At 44.3% G+C, this 21,240-nt stretch overlaps 1 protein-coding gene across 1 annotated transcript in view; it reads left to right on the forward strand.

Moving 5' to 3' along the window:
- The first annotated feature begins 2,235 nt into the window (after positions 1 to 2,235).
- Positions 2,236 to 21,240, forward strand: part of plgrkt (plasminogen receptor, C-terminal lysine transmembrane protein) — a 103,585-nt gene continuing 84,580 nt past the window's right edge. The window contains exon 1 of the mRNA XM_078570604.1: positions 2,236 to 2,371. The gene's annotated coding sequence lies outside the window, so the exon portion shown is untranslated. The remainder of the gene's footprint in view (positions 2,372 to 21,240) is intronic.

Consider the following 21,240-nt stretch of genomic DNA (forward strand, 5'->3'; position numbering starts at 1 on the left):
GACTCAAGAATGAGGTGGGTTGATGTATTCTAATCATTACTCTTTGTCTGGGGCTCAACTCTATCAGGCTAGCTTTTGTGTTGAAATAAGCCTTGCTTTGCTGTTTTTTCTTTCCCTGTCGGTAAGCGGCTACATAATTTGCTTCTTTTACTGTTTCTACTAGCTGTTGTACCCATTTTTCTGATATAATGTGGTCTACCTCAGGTTCGGACAAATCCAAACCTACCAACCCCTCCATTCCCCTCATGACCCTTCCTGTCATGAGTCTATAAGGAGTGTAGCCTGTTGATGAAGCCAGGGTATTCCTGATTATCATCAGCACATAGGGCAGAACGACCTGCCAGGTTGTCTTGTGCTGCTGCACCATTTTGGCTATCATGTTTTTCAATGTCCGATTCATTCTTTCCACAATTCCACTAGACTGTGGTCTATAGGGTATGTGGAATCTCTGTCTGATCCCAAAAAGGGTCATAACATTTTGCATTACTTGGGCTGTAAAATGTGTTCCCTGACCCGATTCTATGCTTCGGGGTAAACCCCAATGGGTAAACGCCTTCTCCAATAGAATTTTCGCAGTAAATTTGGCTGTGTTTGTTCTGGTCGGAAAAGCTTCCACCCATTTGGTGAAGGTATCCACTATTACTAGAATGTACTTGTATCCTCCTGGAGTGGGAGGAAGGGGTCCTACATAGTCTATCTGTAAATTAGTCCAAGGCTCTTCTACTGGTCTAGTATGTCGGAGGGCCCCTTTCTTAACATTTCTATCGGGGTTGTGTTGTGCACAGATCAAACAATTCTTGACATAGTGTTCCACGTCACCTTTCATTCCGGGCCACCAGCACACCTCCTTTATCTGATCCAGGGTGCTCTCCGTCCCTTTATGTCCCCATAAGTCATGGTAGCAGTGGGTAATTTGGTTTCGTCCCCCCTCTGGCACCACAAATTTTCCCTCACATAAAACCACTCCGTCTTGAATATGGACACCCTCGTGCCTTTTGTACGTGTCTGACTCTGCTCCTTCTATTAGTTTTTTCAATTCTCCGTCTTTCTTTTGCTCCTCTGTTAAATCCATTACTTTGACCTGCTTCTCTTTCTGGCCCCCGATTTCCCCAATCGGTGGCTGCCATTCCTGTCCACTTACAGCACGTCGTTTGGCTAGTTCATCAGTTTTCCTATTCCCTTCGGGAGATAGTTTTGAATGAGCTTTTACTTTTGTGACCCCCAAATCCTTTCCCCTGTGCTTCTTCAAAGATGTACCGTAATAGCGGGGAAGAAGGAAGGGGCCTTCCATCCGCTGAGACAAATCCTCTCACTTCCCTTGGGGCAAATGTTCTGTGAGGTTATTACAGACATACATGCTATCAGAGTATATGGCTGATCTAGGCGGAAAGTATTCCGGGTGACCAACCACATATGCGACGGCTGCTTGTTCTGCTGCCTGCACACTCATGGTTTTAGGTAATTTCAGAGCCGCACTAAATCTTTCCTGTCCGTGTTCATCCTCCATGTATATCCCACAGCCAGTTCTCCTTTCCCCATCCTGTACTGATGAAGAGCCATCCACAAAAATTTTAAAATAGGGTTCTTCCTTTCTTGTTTCCTCTGTTTTTCTACTTTCAGGCCCCGTCTTACTCCCTCCCTTTTTCTTTGTTACAAATGGGCTTTTGGGGTCATTTGCTATCATCAATTGACATTCATGTTTTTCTTCCTGATAAACTAAGTTGTCTGCTAACATAGTGGTGGTTTTTACCCCCTTTACGGTTATATTTCTCCCTTGCAGCAACAATGTCCATCTAACGATTCTCTTTTGGCTAACTGCACCATCCTTAATCCTTCCGTCTAACAATAGCTGTACAGGGGCGTGTTCTGTTAATATTGTAAGTGGGTTTAGTCCCACTATATAGGTAAAATACTGCACTGCCCAAAAGACAGCTAGCAAGTGTTTTTCACATACCGTATACCCCTGCTCTACTGATGAGAGCATGCGTGAAGCGTTCGCTACTGGTCGTAATTTCCTGTGTGTCTCCTGTAATAGAACTGCTGAAAGGGTGGTGTCTGTAGTAGCCACCTCCAATGAAAATGGCTCAGTTGGATTTGGGGTTTTCAGAGCAGGCACGGCAGCTAGTGCTTGCTCTAGAGCGGTCGTGGCCTGGGTGTGTTCTGTTTTCCACTCCCAGGCCACATTCTTTTTTAATAATTCCATTAGCGGGGCCGCTTTTGTGTCGAATCCATCATTGTGGTCCCTGCAATATCCCACCAAGCCTAAGAAGGACCTTAACCCTTTTACATCCCGCGGAACAGGGAGTCTGCCAACCGTCTCTATCCTTCGCTTGTCAATGTCCCTCTTCCCTGGTGTCAGAATCATTCCCAAATAAGTAACTTTTTGTTTCATGATCTGCGATTTTTTAGGGTTGATCTTTAATCCCAAGTCATGTAACAACTGCAGTAATTCACTAAGCAGTTGATAATGTTCCTTTTTGGTTTTAGTTTGTAGGAGTAAGTCGTCTACATACTGCACTAGGCATTCAGGCCTTGAGAATCCTTTTAACCCTTCCCTCAGCCGTTGGTGAAATTTGGACGGGGAATTGTGAAATCCCTGCGGCAAGGCAGTCCATGTATATTGCTGCCCTTGGAAAGTAAACGCGAATTTATATTGACATTCTTTCTCCAGTGGAATAGACCAAAAACCATTATTTATGTCCAAAACCGTAAACCATTGCGCTTCCTCATTTTGTCAAAGTACTGTCTCTGGGCTAGTTGCTACAGTAGGGGCTGTTAACGGGGTGACTTTATTTAATTCTCTGTAGTCTATCGTTAGTCGCCAGCTACCATCGGGTTTCCTCATCGGCCAAATAGGTGCGTTGTTAGTAGAAGCTATTGGTCTTAATATCCCTTGCTGCAGCAGACCCTGTATCACCTTCCCTATCTCTTCTTCTGCTTGTTTTGGGAAATGGTACTGCTTTTGTGGTTTGGGGTCTGGACCTTGTATACACACACTCTCGGTCATTTTCCCACAATCATGTTTTTGTCGGGCAAATACTATTGAATTTTGTGCGATAATTTGTTGTACTTCACGATCGTCACTCATTTCTCCTGGTTCTATCCACATTTCCCCGATCGTGCATATCCTATCCTGATAGTCCCCTACCGGGATGAGTGTGTGATTTATACTGCCGATGCCCAAAGGCATTTGCCAAATCATACAATTAACGGGGTCAAAGAAGAGTCCCGCTTTGGCCATATAGTCGCCCCCTAACATATGTTCTTGTTCTCTGGGTAATTTGATAAGGACCACTGAATGCTCTATCACTATGTCTCCCACACCGACTTCCAACGGTACACTCACATATCCTACTTGTGAATGCCCTGTGAATCTGCTTAGAATAACTTTGTTTTGAATTTTCCAATCTATGTCATTGATCTGAGTGGTGTTAACAGTGGTGCGGGACCCCCCTGTGTCCCAAAGGAATGTAATAGGGTGGCCTCCAACCCTACCATTCACTAGGGGTCTCCCCGTGTCATCCCACTGCGTATCACACACCCATAATGGAGAGGCCTGAGACCGTCATAGCAGTTCGGGGTACAAGCCGGAACTCGGTGGTATTTCTATCATATCACACTGAGGACTTGGTCTATTCGGCCCTTCCACATGTAGGCTCTGGTTTCCTCCCCAACCTGCATTCGCTCATCTCGAGTTTGGGCAGTCCCTTGCAAAGTGTCCCTCTCGGCCACAGTTATAGCATCCGGACACCTCTCCCTGAGTTCTCCCCGTTCCCGAGAAGTTTTCTTTTTCTCTACCTCTATCCACTGTCTGATAAGCTGGAGGGGGTTCCCTCTGAGTAGGTCCCCTCCCTTTATTTCTCCAGGTTGTCGCCAGATTCTTCACAGGCATTGCTCTGTCCCTGGATGCCTTGGGTAGTTTGGTGTTTCCCTTTCCCATACTCTAACCATCTTCCTAATTATCCAGGGCTCTGTATGTGTGTCATCAGTGGGATCAAACTGATCTAATGCTTTCCTCGACTCCTCAGTGCCATGTGACACTAGCGTTCTCAGCCATCGGTTCCTAACCTCTGGCTGTAAATTATCCTTATCTAGGCCTGTGCCATAGACCCCTTGAAACACCACCCAAATGCGAGCCGAAAATGCAGTGGGGTGTTCACCTTTTCTTTGATAGCATTTCATCAGCCCCTCCACTGGGTGCCCTCTGTTATCGCCCATGACAGATAATACCTGGTCCTTTAAGGCCTCATTTGTGCCTCTACCAAGTTTTTATTCCTCCGGTAGGGTGGAATGTATATGTGGGTGTAGGCACATTAGAATTAATTTTCTTTCCTCCCATCATCTAAACCGTGTACCACTCTCTGTTGCCTGACCGCTAGGAACAACTCCCAAGGATCATCCCCGGGCGCACACGTCCCAATATCTTTTGCAATATCCCTCAGTTCTTGTATCCCAAGTGGGGTGGAATATGTCATATTCGGGCTGGCTTGCCCCTGGCCATCTGCCCCTACCTGTGCTCTAGTGGTTACAAGGGGGGCCATTGGGGCAGGCAGTTTTTCTGACTCTGGAATATATGCCAGCGGTGGATCCTCTGGTGGAGGTTCCCCGTCACCGCTGCTGTATTTATCCTCCCCGTCTGCTAAATCATCCCAATCTATATCCCCTTGACCATTTTCTTCACCTCTTCCGGGTGCAAAAGCACACAGTATGCCCCTCTGTGCGGCTAGCTGATCTTGCAGCTTCACTATCAGTTTCTGACACTTTGTGTGATCACCGGTACTGCTCCTCCTTTCCTGAGCTGTTCTGTGAATCACATTCATAGCAGTTTTTAAATCACTGCATTGTTGTTTCCATCCCTCCACCTCAGCTTTAGCTGTTTCGGCTTCTCCCTCTCTCCTTTCATTAGCCAATTTTTCGCACTGTAACTGATATTGGTTCATGTGCATCAAATCCGCACTTCTCTGTTCCTTTAAATCAGTTACCTTCTCACTAAGGTGGGCTCTCTCCTCACGGAGTTTTTTATTCTCTACCTCTAGTTTGTCTCGCTCTCTCCTAGCCTGCTGTCAGCATTCTATCCATTCCTCAAATAAACATCCGATCGCTACGGACTTCTGTACCTTTTTAAATTTCTTATCTGACATTTTTGTTTGCGCAATTCTCCAAAGGGCTTTCCCACAGCAGGTTTTCCCTTGTCACCAATGTGACCTGCATACTCCCCGTATTGCAGCCACTTCCCTATTACGTATTTTTGAAGGAGTCCCTTCCAGTCGAAACAGTCCAAGCCCCCGGGGCTTGGAGATTCCCTTTGATTCGTCATCTTATGTTAATAGCTATGAATTAACCCAAACTCCTGTTCTCTGTGTACTTTGCCAACTCGGTTCAGCTTGAGTCTCCCGCTGACTCAACGGAGAGATTTATCCTCGAGCCCACCCAGGGACGCCAAATATGTTGCCAGAGATCACCGGTAATGGTTATTGGCTCAGTACACAGAGGAGAAGAGTCAATTCTCTCTTAACTCTAAACTCGCTTTATTCATGTCATTAAATTATCTACATATAGCTTATACGTCTGGTTAAATATAGACATGCAGTTTACAGCAGGTTATACAGTTTTATACCCAAAACTAGGATCTAAACGCACACCCACTAGGTTTCTCTGACACTCCCTGAGTGGTCACAGAATATAAAAGCTAATACCCGAAAAGGAGAGCTGATGCTGGCCAGGCGTTCCATTCTCTCTCTCTCTTGCGTCTCTATGTTGCTGACGTAGGTTCTTCTGCTTCTGCGATGGTTGGTCTCCGGAGTCTCGCTGCCCCACACCTGAAATCCTCTCAGTATTATACTGAATCGTATCTCTTCAAGCTGTGCTGGCTCTCTTCCCGTTGGTTTAGGCCTGCTTGCCTGATCTGTGGCATCTTCTCCATTGGCTCTGTTCCAAGACTTGCAGGATCACCTCGTTTCTCTGTTTCTAAATAAGGACACATCACATTTCCTTTGTCTTCAAGACACTCAGCTACTTTGAAACCAGTTCTAGCCAGTTCAGACCCAGTGACTGGAGTCAGGTTTCAAAAGTTACTCAGACCAGCAACTGGACTCAGGTTACTTCAGGTCAAAAGTTGCTTTTGCCTGTGTCTGGCAGTTCAGCTGCAGCCCCTGGCCAACAGTACACACTGTTGGAGGCCAGCTATGACATCAGTGCTGGAGTTGAGCCCGCACAGCAGTGCAGGAGTGAAGACCTGGACTAAGGTCTCCATGGCGGCTGCCACCTTACCAGTGTTGACCTTAGTGTGTTGGCATGCCGGCGCTATCATCTCAGCCTGAAGACGGATGGACTCCTCCATCATGCCTTGCAGTCTGAGGAGTGCAGTGGACATTCCTTCCTGATGTTCCCGAGCTTGCCTTTGCAGTTCCAGCAACTGAGGCATGACCGAGTCCAGAGGCTCGTCATCTGACTCGGACTTAGCAAATTTCTGGCCTCCAGCAGTCCTCCGTGTGCCGGAAACATGGGAAATCCCTGTCGCCGCCTGCTGTGGATCAGACTGTGCGATGTGCTCATCAGATTGTGACCCTGAGGCTACTCTAGAACTAGGTCCCACTGAGGTGTGTGCCTCTGCGCTGGTGGAGGATGTGGGTGAGCGCTGTGATGAGTCTTCAATTGGGGTTTCAACAGATTTCTCTTCCGAGGTGTCTTGAGTTGAGAACCTGGGTCATGGACTCCGTTGGCTGTTTCCCAGATGTGCCTGCGAAAGTGTCACTGAGATAATTAGTGCATGGCAAAGGCCTGTGAAACAGGACACATCAGTCACAGAATAGTTAAGCATCTGAGCCTTTCTGGGTCAGCCATACTGCAGAAGGCAATGGGAAACCACTGCAGTACTTTGTCAAGCATAAGCCTCCACCAATTCAATAAAAGTCCATCGTCACCAATGCCCTCTTAGGGCAACGTATCTGAAGGAGGAGGAGGAAAGATTTGCGACTCATTTCCAGATTGAGGGCATCATTAGTAAGGCTAGCATTTATCAAGAAGGTGCTGAACTTGCTTGGCATCTTTACAGGACAGTTCAGACATCATCTGCGGAGAGGGATACAGTTGAAGTTTCGAGTCGATATGACCCTTCATCAGAACTAAAAAATATAGAAATGAGATGAAATATAAGCTGGTAGAGGGGAGTGGGAGGGACAGGTAGAGCTCGATAGGGGGCCAATGATAGGTGGAGGCCAAGAAGAGACTGCTAAAGATGTCATAGTCAAAAGGACAAAGGGGTGTTGACAGTGGTGATATTATCTAAAAGATGTGCTAATGGGGACATTAAGAGTAACAAACAGGATAAAGTAGTGGCAGATGGCCTAGTAGGCTGGGGTGGAGGGAAGGGATCAAAATGGGCTAAAAGGTAGAGATGAAACAATAGATCGAAATAAATTCAAAAATAGGTGGGAAAAGAAAAAGTATATTTGTAAAAAAATGATAAATTATTGGAAAAAGGGGGATCGGAAAGGGGGTGGGGATGGAGGAGAGAGTTCATGATCTGTAATTGTTGAACTCAATATTCAGTCTGGAAGAGTGTAAAATGCCTAGTCGGAAAGTGAGGTGGGTGTTCCTCCAGTTTGCGTTGACCTTTCCAATCCCCCTTTTTCCAATAATTTATAATTTTTAAACAAATATATTTTTCTTTTCCCACCTATTTTTAAATTTATTTTGATCTATTGTTTCATCTCTACCTTTTAGCCCATTTCGATCCCTTCCCCCCACCCCACCCCCACTAAGGCCATCTGCCACTAGCTTGTCCTGCTTGTTACCCTTAATGTCCCCATTAGCACATCCTTTAGATAATATCACCACTGTCACCACCCCTTTGTCCTTTTGTCTATGACATATTTGGCAGTCTCTTCTTGGCCCCACCTATCACTGGCCCCCTATCAAGCTCTATCTGTCCCTCCTGCCCCCCTCTACCAGCTTATATTTCATCTCATTTCTATATTTTTTAATTTGGTGAAGGGTCATACAGATTCGAAACGTCAACTGTATCCCTCTCTGCAGATGCTGTGAGACCTGCTGAGTTTTTCCAGGTATTTTTGTTTTTGTTCTAGATTTCCAGCATCTGCAGTATTTTGCTTTTATTTACAGGACAGTTAATTGACAAGCTCACTGGTGCAGGACCATTGTCACACCCAGGCCAGGCCTTGTAATAATCGCAGATATACTTTACCAAGAGACAACAGTGGACCTGTTGGGTTCTTACAAGAACCTGAGCATTTTTGCTGATCCTATCTTTTTTATTCCCAGATTTTAAACTTAATTCAAATTTTCCTAATGCCACAATTAGATTCTCAGAATTGTTAGTCCAGGTTTACTGGACGTATCCATATCAAGATAAACATTACACTTCTACACAGATACATTCATGCCACATTAAACATTCAACAAGAGAGGGATTTTTTTTCACTGTGAAAGAGTTCACCACAGCATCAAAGGCAAGGGAATAAATGATTTTTTATTTTTTCTTTCTTGATGGCTTTGATGTACCTGACTGTACGTTGATGCATAGACTCGAGAGTATAAAACATTGCACTGCAATGTGGCTATAGCACATTGATATCCCACTTCGCTTCATTCAGATAACAATTCTCTCAGCAACTTGTTTTCTGTGACCTAATCTACCATAATTATTCCTGTAAAAGTCAAATTTTTTGAGGCCATTTTTTTTTTAGGCAAAATGTTAAGGAGTCAACAAACAATGTTTGTGAGGGGTTACTTTCAACTAAAATGTACATGCCCGGCACACCTAACACGGGTCTCAAAATAATACACATGGTAATGGGGGGAGTGGAGCCCATGCTGACTATTTATTGTCTCCCTCTCTCTCTGTGATTTTATTAAGGAGTGTGGCTAGTGTTGCCAACCCTCCAGGATTGGCCTGGAGGCTCCAGGAGTTGCAGATCAATCTGCAGCTGCACAACTGCTGTGTGCAATCCTGGAGAAAAATCATAGGGACATTAAAAAAGGTAGTTTTAAAAAAATGTACTTTGAGTATTTATCGTTACCAGATACAAAAACATTGAAAATCGGAAAAAAAAAGGCTGTTTGGCTGACAGCCAAGCATCATCCAGTTGGGTAATAAGTCTTTTCGCTTTCCAATTGGAGTAGGGAGGCAGTATGTCACAAGGGTGGATGTATTGGCCACAAATGGCTGGAGCATGAGATTAAGCCGTGTGTTGAAACCTCCAGGAATACTTTTAATCATAGCTGTCAACCCTAACCCCCCACCCCCCCAACCACGGGAAATAAACTGGTGGCATGGGCAGGGCCTGTGGTTTCACTGCTGCCCAGGGTACAGGGGAAGGGAAGGGAAGGAAAGGGCCATGATATTTGAAAATGTCACGCGGACGGCACCCAACCCTTGGCCTAGGCCTTGGTGCAGGGGGATTGCACTGAGTTAGCACCTTGTAAGGGCCCAATTGACAAGGCCTGAAGGCTCCCCTCCCCTTCCCAGGAAGGTTGAAGGTGACAGTTGAGGACACAAGGCTCAGGCCTCTATTTTTTTAATGCTTACTTTGGAAATTGGCCCCTGCGCCCTCTTTCGATCAGGGCTGTTTACTTCTCATCTCCAATCTGTTGGTTTCTCCCCTAAAAATAAAAAATGATCTACATTCTCCCTGTTTTAATTGACCGGTAGGAACTGGGGAAGTACGATGAGTGTAACTTTTTTGCTGAATGCTGAATTCAAGTTTTTGATGTGATTTTAGAAATTATACTTTGGTTCTGAAATTTCTGGACTTTGATTCCTGAAAATCTAGGGTTGGCTTTTATATGAGGTATATGAAAAATTATGTTTATTAGGCCAAAAATCATGGGGTCCATTTTCACATGAGATCAGCTTTCACACAAGTCTATACGATGATACTTTAACTATGAATTTTTGAACTTTCCACTTCTGGAAGGGACCCCCTGGGAAAAAAATCAGAAGTGCAGGAGTTAGAAGCTGACGATTAAATTCAATGGTGATAAAATCACATTCAGACCCTTGCCTGAATTTTCAACATTTTCCCTTGATGGTTATGGATTCACCCTTGGAGTAAATCCCTCTTCCTCATCCTGTTTTATGTTCTGGCTGTATCAATGGTTTTGGATGTTTGTGAACCAAGAAGTCCAGTGTACCTCAGGTGACCACCAAGGACAAGGACAGAAGACAGATGTGAAATCCCCTCCAGGAGGCAGTCTCACACTAATCTGAGTTCCCAAAGTACACAGTGCAATCAAATCTTTTGTGAATGATTGATTGGTTGTTATTAGGACAGTTAATAACATTATTCCAGACCAACATATTAATCCACACAAGAGCGCAAGTTCATACCTGCGAAGTGTTCCTCAATGATATGTGAAGAATGCCATGCATTCCTATTTTTGTACTAATATTTTATATGTATATTTTTAATGTATCAAAAGCAGAGTTGGACAGATTTTTGATTTACAAGGGAGTCAAGGGTTATGGCGGCAAGAAAAAATATTGAGGAATAACAACTTATGTTTCGATGACACACTTTGCAGCCTTCAAGACTCAACATTGAGTTCGACAATTGCAGATCATAGGGGGGGGGAAGACTCTGTGAACCTTTATAAATGGCAAGCAGGTAGGTCCGTAACGCAGAAATTCAGTCCCCATTTCTGACAGGCCATCTGGTGTAGGTTAGGAAAAAAAATTACCATCAGTTCCTGCAGTTTCCACAGAATTCTTTGCTGACATTTCTCAAGGGATGGTATTATGTCATCCGAATGCTTGGCTGAGTTTCAAAAGCTACAATTATCTCAGCAGGGGCTTCTGAGTTCACAGTTTTACTGACAGTTTAAAGAGGCTATTAAAGGATTAGCTGTATTTGATATGGAGTCTAAATAGAAGTTTTTTTTTATCAGAGTTTGAACATTTGAGGAGATTTAAAAGCTTTGTATGGTTTTCACGAATGGGAGTTGCTTTCACTTTCAAGTGTGTACGAGTGGGAGCTGTGTTAGATTGTTAGCAGTTGCTTTTCATCTCCATATGGCTCCTGAGCTCTGCCCACAGTGGACACTGGGTGAGTGGCTACTGAAGTGGCATGGGGCTATAGGGAGGGTATGAGGGGACATGGAGATGAGTGGGGGCATGAGTTGGCAATGAGGAGCCATGGGGGTATGATGATGTGTGGGGCACAAGAGTTGGCATGGAGGGGCCATTGGGATTGAGGGAGTGTGAGGTGTGGGGGCTAGAAAGCCTAATAGCTTCTGAACAACTGGGATGAAGTCTCAGGGAGCCAAGGCGGGTCTTCTAACCAGGCCACTTCAATAATCACCTATACCCATGGCCACATTTGGATCTCCTTCTGAGGTTGGCACATAATCTCTGATCCCATTTTGTCAGACAGTATGTGCTACAATTTAAAGGTCCACTACATTATTTTTTTTCTTTATTAGTCCCTTAATCAATCTTGCCTTCTCCCCATCATCAATCTTCCCTTTTGTTCTTTCCTCCTGTTGTAGGGTGGCTGAGTTGTACTATTAGTAATAGAGTTGAACTGCAGACACTTCTTAAATGGAAACATTAAGTTTATTTACAATATACTCAGCAGCAACTACACGTGTGCTTTCAACACCAACTCTATCTCTACATTGTCTGCTGAGGTAGCCTGCACTACTCTCCTATTGGTTACTACAGATCATGTGATCTTTCCTAACACGTATTATTCTTAAAGGTACATTACACATTAAATAAAACCATAATTGTTACATTCCTCCCACTTTAACTCAGCTATACATATTATATTTACAAGTACATATTTTTCAAGACAACATAATATTTGAACTGGGTAAGGAACTCAGTCTTTCAGGTGGTTTCCTGGTACGTGTGGAATGTCACAGCTCCACAACTTCAGATCCTTTGTCAGGTACCTCATTTTCCGGAGTTGCCTGAACATCAGGAGCTTCGGTGGGCACTTGCAGTTCTGTATCCTCAACTCTTACAGGAACATCAGGCATGTCAGTCCTGGGCTGAGTATCCTCAACAGGAAATGCAGACCCGCTCATGATCATGAACCATATCTTGATGATTTATCTCTCTCTTCCTTAAATGGTCTACATGTTTACGGATGATCCGGCCTTCCACCTCCACATGGTAAGATAGAGGTCCAGTCACCGCACTTATTTCACCTGGTAATCACTTTGGTTCTTTCCCGAAGTTCTTCACATATACCAGCTCTCCCACGGTAAATTTCCTCTCACAACTATGCCAGCCATCTTTAGTTTTCAGCATCCCTGTCCCTTTCCATCTTCCCCTCTAAATTCGACATTATTAAGCTTAATCTCGTCCTGAGACGGCGTTTCAATTAATAACTCCGCAGGTGTGACACCCGTTGTTGTATCAGGGGTAGTCCTGTAATGAAAAAGAAAATGTGCTAGCTTGGTTGCCAATGAATCACCGGTTAGCTTTTTCATGCCTGCATTGAACGTCTGAAACACCCTTTTGGCCAGTCCGTTTGAGGGTGGGTGGTACGGTGCAGTTTTTACATGAGTGATACCGTTGAGGCTGATAAACCATTGCATCTCAGCACTCGTAAAGGCCACGCCATTATCGGAAATGACTACTTCTGGTAGTCCATGAATGGCAAAACTCTGACACAGTTTCTCAATTGTAGCACCCAATGTTGGTGACTTCACCTCCTATACGTCCAACCATTTTGGATGGGCATCGACAATGAGCAGAAACATGTTCCCAGGAAAGGTCCTACGTTGTCAATGTGTAACTGCACCCAGGGTCTTCATGGCCACTCCCATAGGTGTAATGGAGCTGTCACTGGCAACTTTTGCAGTTGCTGACATTGCACACAGTGCTTTACCATACTCTGTATTCCACAATCCATCCCTGGCCACCACCATAGCTGCATGCTATGGTCTTCATTCGGGAAATTCCTGAATGAGCATTGTGTAGTTTAATTAAAAGTGGCTCCCTTCACTTTGGAGGAACTCGTGCACCCCACAGTAGGATGTCATCTTGGCTGGTTATTTCATGTCTTCTGTTGAACTATGGTTTCATTTAATCAGCTATGTGCTATTTTGACCAAACATGTAGTACTTGTTCTCGTACTTGAGATAGGACTGGGTCCCGACTTGTCCAGTCTCTGATCTGTCGAGTACATACCAGTGAGGAACCTAAGAAATTTAACAATAAAACGAGTTCCTGTGGAACTGGGAAATGCTCTGCATTTTCTTGTATAGGCAAATGACTAAAGGCATCAGTGTTTACGATTTGGTTGCCAGACCTGTGTACGAAAGTGCATTTATATGTTGCCAGAATTAAGACCCTATTAGTATTTCTGTATCTTCCTTCTACGTGCCTTCTTTCTAGCGCAGGCTTTAATCTCGGCCTTCTTTTTGATTTTACTATTGGCCAGACTTCTCTCAGAGTCAAGCTCAGCTTGTCTGAGCTCAGTGGCTGAGTTTCCCAAAATTCCATTTCCTGTCTGCTTCTTGGAAAATTCTGCGACTTTTGCTTCCAAAGTCTCTTTGGCTTCATTTAGCTGATTCTTCAGCTCTTCTGTATCTTTTTTGTATTTGTTTGCTGCCTCCTAGAAAATTGAGCATTGTTGTGTCTTCTCTGCCAATTCATTCTTCAGTTTGTTCAGAGAGGTGCTGAGTTATTTCTATTTCTCTTCATACTTTACCAGAGGTACAAACTTTGACTTGAGGGCAGCTTGTAGTGTGTCAAGGTCTTTCAACAGGTTTTCTTTTTCCATGCGAAGGTTGCTCACCTTGTCTCGAACTTTGTCATCAAGCAGGGACTCCTCAATTTTCTTCTGTTGTTCTTCCAGGTTTTGGCTTAAGACAGCCTGTATTTCTTCAGGTTGTTGAGTCCTTACACACTCCTTTTTCAAAACATGAAAGCTTCCAGCTCCTGTAACCTGTTCAGCTCAGTGTAGATTTTTTCTCGTAGGGCGTATGGCACCGGTCTCGACTTCATGAAGCGAGGGGTTGTTTCTAGATCCACATAAATCTTGGCCTGCAGGCCCTGGATTTGCCCCAGTTCATCCTTGAAGATGGTGGTGTACTTTCTAAGTAGCTCTGGTACCCCACTTGCCCTCAACTGGAAAATTTCAGACTATTCTAACTTAATCTTCTTTAACCAATTTTGGCCCAGGAGGCTTGGCCCTTCACCTGCTACCACCATCACAGGTAGCTGTGCCGATTGGATTCCATAATGGACAGTTACTCTGCTTATGCCTTTTACTTGAATGTCTTCATCCGTATATGTTTTTAGCTTGGCATCTGTTTCTTCTAAACTTAATTGACGTTCACCATTATTCAAATATCTGAAGGTATGTTCCCCAATTACTGTAGTGGAAGCTCTCATGTCCATTTTTGTTCTAACAGGTTTGCCATTTACTTTCACTATGACAAAAATTGGTTCTGTATTTCCAACTTTCAGATTAAACAATGAGTAATTGTCTGAATTTGCTGTTTCAGGCTCTTCTACATTGTAGATTTCACTGGGCTTTTTCTTTAGTTTACAAGCCTGCTTGAATCTTTCCTTGCATTGCCTCATCATATATCTATTCCTGTGACAACAGTAGCATTTGATTTTTTTAAACTGCCAATCGCTGAAAGGCTGAATGTTTCCACCTCTATGAAAATTATTCTTCTATCTCGCTGTCATGTTATTTTCCTTTATTCTTCAGCCAGCAGGGGCTGTTTCCTGCTTCACAGCAGGGTCTTGCTTTTTCATACCACTTTTGCTTGAGGTTTCCCGCCTGATGTGGAGGACAGCGCCATTCTGCACAGCCTGTACTGCTTTTGAATCTCTTACTGCGCTTTCCATGGCCAGTGCTATCTCTAGAGCCTTTTTGAAATCCAGATTCTCTTTGGACAATAATCTTTTTTGAATAGTGTCCTCTTTCACACCACACACTAAACAATCTCTGAGCATGTTGTACCGAACTCACAATGTTCCGTTAGCTACTTCAAATTTACCACTTGCAATTGTCTCACACGGGGCTCTAGTTCATCAATTAAACCTTAGCCTCTGCATCATGACTGAGGGCTTGGGTTGAAAGTGACCCTTCACGAGGTCCACCAGTCCATCGAAATTCTTCAAATCAAACAGTAGGTTTTGCTCCCATAAGTACGCAAGAGGATTGCTCGCCTCTTCACTTCCCCCATAATCTCGCTCGCTTGAAAAAAAGAATGTGAGGCATTCTATGTATTGAGACCAATCGTCTGTGGCTGGTTCAAAAGGATCAATTCTCCTAAATTGTGGCATTTTGAGAGGGAATAACTTCTTCAATTCTAACAGAGCTTGCTACTTATAATCACTGGGCGATGTACAGTGTCAATTTCTTTTTAACTTGATTTCTTCTGTTCAATCCTATCCCATCTGTGTCGCCAGTTTGTGGTAGGGTGACCGAGTTGTACTATTAATAATAGAGTTGAACTGCAGGCACTTCTTAAGTGGAAATATTAAGTTTATCTATAATATACTCAGCAATAACTACACATGAGCCTTCAACTCCAACTCTATCTCTACACTGTCCGCTGAGGTAGCCTGCGCTAATCTCCTATTGGTTACTACAGATCATGTGATCTTTTCTAATATGTATTATTCTTAAAGGTACATTGCACATTAAATAAAACCTTAATTATTACACCACCCCTTCCCATTTTTCTGTTTCTCTGGTTGATTAAAAATTGTTACATCTGGTTTCCAGTTCTGGTGAAAAATCACCAAATATTAACACTGCTTTGCTCCTCACAGACACTGACTGACCTATTGAGTATTTCCAGCATTTTCTGTTTTTATTGGACCTAGGATCATTATTATGATTTGTGTATCACTTCAACACTCATCCTGTGATCACTGCAGGAATGTGATTTCCATAAGCAAGTCACCAATGAATTGAAATTTGTACTTGAAGTACAGCCTGGGACCAACAATTACCCTTCACCATGACATATCAGACTGGAAACCATGTAAAGTGCCAACTAGGCTCTCCTGCCTACTTCAAATAGCAGTAGATTGCGCACGATCTGAAAATTATAATTAAGCTAAACTAATTGCTGTATTTTCATGATGTTACACAGAAGCTGGGAATCACATTTTTTTAAAAAACCAAAAAAAATACTAGAAATGCGAAGTTATCTAGAAAGGATGAACAGTGTGCCTCTGTTCTCTCTGAAAAAGTTGAGGGGTGACCTCATGGAGGTCTTTAAAATAAGGAGAGGCTTTGCTAGAGTTGATGGCGAGAGTGTTCTCACTTGAAAACTAGAGGCCATCAACATAAGATAGCCACCAAGAAATCAAATAGGGAATTCAGAATAAAACTTCTTTATCCGCGAGTGGTGAGAATGTAGAACTCACTGTCTCAGGGAGTAGTTAAGGCAAATAGCATAAGTGCATTTAAGGGGTAGCTAGAGAAGCATATGAATGAAATGAGAATAGAGGGTCAGGCTGATAGACTGAGAAGAGGAAGGTGGGGAGGAAGCTCAAGTGGAGCACAGGGCTGGATTTAAATCTCTCCCACTGGCAGCTTTGAAGGCAGTGGGTATGTCATTAAATCCAGCAGGTGGCCTGTCTGCCACCATCCATCCTGCCCCTGCCCCCACAGCAATTATACCAGTAGTGGGGATGACATTGGGATGCCCACCTACCAGTGGGCTAATTGAGGACCTTAAGTGAGCAATTAATGTCCACTTAAGATCCTCCTTAGGAAAGGCCCATGACAGGTGGCCAGCCCAGCTAGTTTCGCTTTGTGGGCTGACGGCAGGGATGGGGGGGTCCCTTCTTAAGGGGCCCCCTGTGCTCATCAGAGGGCCCCCCAAGGTTCTCCGCCCCCCCCCCCCCCCACCAACCGGTTGCCCTGCCGCCATGGCCTCTCAAAACCCAGCTTCTTGCACCCCCTGCCCCCCTCACCAGGGCTGGCCAGGCTGGTAAAACTCCCAAACATATCGAAATGGTCCAGCACCGCACGTTCGAAGTGCTGGTGAACTGCTGCTCTCTGATTGGCCAGCAGCTCTCTGAGGTGGGACTTCCTCCAGTCCACTAATGACCAATTGGGCTGCCACCGTCTTTTTAGCTGGGAGGGGGTATAACTCAGCCCATTAACACCAGCATGGACAGGTTGGGCTGAATGGCCTGTTTCTTCATTCTATGTCACAATCCCTCATTCCTCCCCAATCCCACCACTCCTGTGGAACACCAGGGCCTTCTCCCACCATTCTGATATCTCCTATATTCCCTACACCCCAAAACGCACACTGCATGCTACACCCTGGGCCCTGAATACTAACATATTTCACTGTTCCTCCCCCTCGTACCACCAAACCACATCCAATTTTCCTAAATTCAACAAATATACTTCCACTGTTCCTCCACCCTAATACCATCCTCTGCCCACTGCCCTTCTCCCCTCTTACCAGAAACAAAACCTCCACACTGATGCTCCATCTAATTTCTCTTTGCTGTACAGGGACCTGCTTATTGCACTGAATAGTCCCTTTAATATTGATGCACAACTACCCATGCATGTGCCTTAAAGGAAATGATGGTTGTGGTTGGTTCGTTACTGTATGGTACATTCTGCATTCCTGTGCAGCCATGCACCCATGCAGCTTAGAGGAAACATTGTTTTGCAGTATTCCCAGGCCTCAGAATTAGGCTCCCACCATTCACATGTTCCATTACTCCACACGAATCCTCCCAATAGTACCTCCATCACTATGAACACGGTCTGCAATCCTCACCCAACCCGAAATCTGCCCAGCGCCATTATATCTTATCACCTTCTGACGACTGGGAGCTCAGTTACCATCATAGGCGTGGCCATCTTGTTTCATTGTTACAGATAGGAGGAGGTTTAATATAAACAGCCCTGATTTCTCCTCTCACCACCGATCCGTAAACAGAAAGATGTTTTTGATTTTTGGTTTCCCCCTTTATAAGTGGTGATGTATTTCCTAATCCCTTGGTTTTGGTGTGATCCAATTCTCTATTTATAACCCCACAGCAAACCTGACATAGGATGAACTCAAATGGTTAGTTTATTTGCACACACTCAATTGTGAGAGGAGGGTAGCAACATGGCCTCTTTTCATTCATACAATAATGATGGGATAGAGAAAGAAAAGGTTTTCAGGGAAAAGACCACAGAGATCAGAATTATTGTTTCACATGAGCCCAGAGTCCAGAATCAAAGTCCGATGGTGTATTCTTTCACAGGCTGGAAACTGATTCTGCATAATTCACTCTTCCCGTAGAGATGACCTCCATGATGGGACAGGCACGTAGAGATAAATTAATCTTGTAGGTGATGGTATAGAAGCTCAGAAGTCCCAGTAGAAACAGTGTAGATGTGGGCCAGGCATTCACCTGGACTGAGGCCTTGTCCTGAACTGCTGCTTGCCAGATGGAAGATGGCAGACTGATTGGCAGTACAGCAAGACAGTGTAACTGCTACTCCTAGCAGGGGCGGGATGGGGGCGGGGGGGCGAATCATGTGACTCATACCTCTCCACTTTGGCTTTGATAAAGAATATATATTCCTTAGTCTGGATTCTTGAGATGGTTAATGTTTCAACCATTAAGAATTTCAAAGGAGGTTGCAGGGTCCTTTGTCCTAGTGGACCATTGGCCAGGCCTGGCTTAGGAAATGTAGATAGGCTTTGTATAATTCCCTTTGAAGCTGGTTTCTACAGCTCACAGGGTTGTTCACGTCTCTTCAGAGATAACAAGGTGTCAGTTTCTCTGACTTCCAGGAAGTTCCTTTTGTTTGAAAATCACAGTTAACCATGGTTTCAGTCATTTTAAAGTTTTTGTCCAGTTTTTAAAATTTTATAAATTAGCCATGATGACAGATATATATTTTATAAAAATATAGTGTGAGGTCTTAGCTTTGTTACAATTCTATTGTACTGTTGTTTTTGTGGCTGCATTAAACTTTGGTTCTTCTACCTCTGCACTGTTGTTTGCGCCATTCTGAAAGTAAACACAGCACACTGGCATGATGGCAGCATCTGAACCTTTCCATGTCCCAAAGTATCTACACCACTCACTTCGATATGGCAGACCATCCATCTACATTATGGTTTCCAGGCCATTGGTGCCCACCTTTTAGTTCTAGCCAATTTCAGATTGCAATCAGGCGAGAGGAATGAGGATGTATATCAATGTGGTGGCACTCATACACCAATATTGACCTCTATTTAATTCATAATATTACAGTAATAGTTGAAATTATGGCAGCCACACATTGGGCACCAAAACAGGGGTGCTTAGGAAAGGCCAAGATAATCAATTTGTTTGAGTACTGGCATCAGAACCTAGCTTACACTTTGACGATTGAAACTAACTTTGTCCCCTTCTTCGTTGACGGTTTCACCTGTGAGAATAGAACCAAGAATAACCCTCTCTGTGGAATCAGAGACACAGGAGGTGCAGGGGCATGTCCAGGATTCACCACCCAACAAAAAGTGAACTTATTGGATCTGATGCTAGAGCAGATAGCGAATTATTACCCTGTTATATTATGCAACTCCATAGTTAAAGCATCTACACCACTCACTTCGATATGGCAGACTATCCATCTACATTATGGTTTCCAGGCCATGGGTGCCCACCTCTTAGTTCTAGCCGATTTCAGATTGCAATCAGGCGAGAGGCATGAGGATGTATATCAATGTCTGATGGCCATCTTTGAGAATGACTTCTTGCAGAAAGGTGGACTCAGTCATCACAGTCTACCTCTTGATGAGGATGAGGAGGTCACTCTCACTGGAAAACATAGCAGTGCTACATTGATTACAACTCATTCATCCCAGTCTACCACATCTAGTGAGGCAGAGGTACAGCAACGAGTTCAGGTCACGCACCCTGGCATCCATCAACCCAGAGATCTCCCAAGCCTTGGATTCGCTGTTAGATGAGACTCATGCATTTGCTGATGCCAAGGCTCTCGGTGCTGCTGCTTCCTCCTTCCAGGGATGCTGGACCATTTCACCTTCACCTAACAAGGCCAGACTCCGTAACTCCTCTCCTTCACACACATGATAGGTATCTTGCCCATTGCATAAGCAAGCAGGACGACCAGATAAGTATTTTCTCAGCAAATGTAGTTTTCTGCCAGATTAGGCCAAGACCACCAATATGTGGCTAAAGCTTGTAAAATAGCTGTTATCCTGGATGATGATGATGATAGGATCACTATCCTATCATCCTAAAATCCTCTTTTAGGCAAAGGGGTTGTGGAACCTGCTGACGTCTCATTGGAAATACAGCCACACTCCATGTACAGATTCATCAGTCACCCTACTTAGACACATTCTTCTAGCACCCATGCTATTCAGGTGACCATTGACAGTGGAGCCACTGACAACAAGATCTGTGCTTCCACAGCTATAAAACTCAGTGTCCCAGTCAAGAGTTCATTCCAATCAGCTCATCAGGCTGATGTTTTGTCACTGTTACGTGCGGTTGGTGAAACACACTTCATTCTATCCAGAGACCATCACCACCTTGCCTTTGAAGGCCTGGTCATGAAGAACTTTGATGTTGAGGTACTTGAAGGCACTCCATTCATGGAAACCAATGATGTGTCAATCTGACAGCCAAATGCCGAGTGCTAATTGGTGACTCCACCAACTATGTTTATGGATTTCATCCTTCCTCTAGCCCATGTACTTCGTGCTCTTTCAAGGTCAACAACAACCTGGCCAGGGAATTTAATCGAGATGACTCTAATGGATGATCTTGCTGACCATACAACATTTGCAGTTGAACTGTCCTCTTCCTTCAGCACCAGAATATAGCAAGTCACCCAACACTTGGCCTCCACCACTTAAGTGGACTAGTATTGCTAACAAGGTTCATATTTCGAACTTCTTCCTTGAACCGTAAGTCTTGTCTTGCAATGAACGTTTTGATCAGATACTTCTGATCTTCACTCCCAACAACCATGATTCTCAGCCTTCTCAGGCGACAAGGCCCAGCCAGTTACCAAGCAATGCAAACATAAGCACCATCAGCTGTTTTCAGAATTTGTTCTTGTGGATCTAGATCACATCCTACCTCTGCACACACGTTCTCAGTTCTACACGTTCCTTCAGGGGTATGAAGATGTCTTCGATCCGGCATTCCCGGGTTACAATGGCAAGGCCGGACCCTTCAAGGCTGGTGTCAACATGGGACCTGTACAACTTCCACAACACAAGAGACACCTCCCCCAGTATGCCAGA

Source organism: Cetorhinus maximus, chromosome 2, assembly GCF_964194155.1.
Source record: "Cetorhinus maximus chromosome 2, sCetMax3.hap1.1, whole genome shotgun sequence".
In the NCBI taxonomy this organism is placed as follows: domain Eukaryota; kingdom Metazoa; phylum Chordata; class Chondrichthyes; order Lamniformes; family Cetorhinidae; genus Cetorhinus; species Cetorhinus maximus.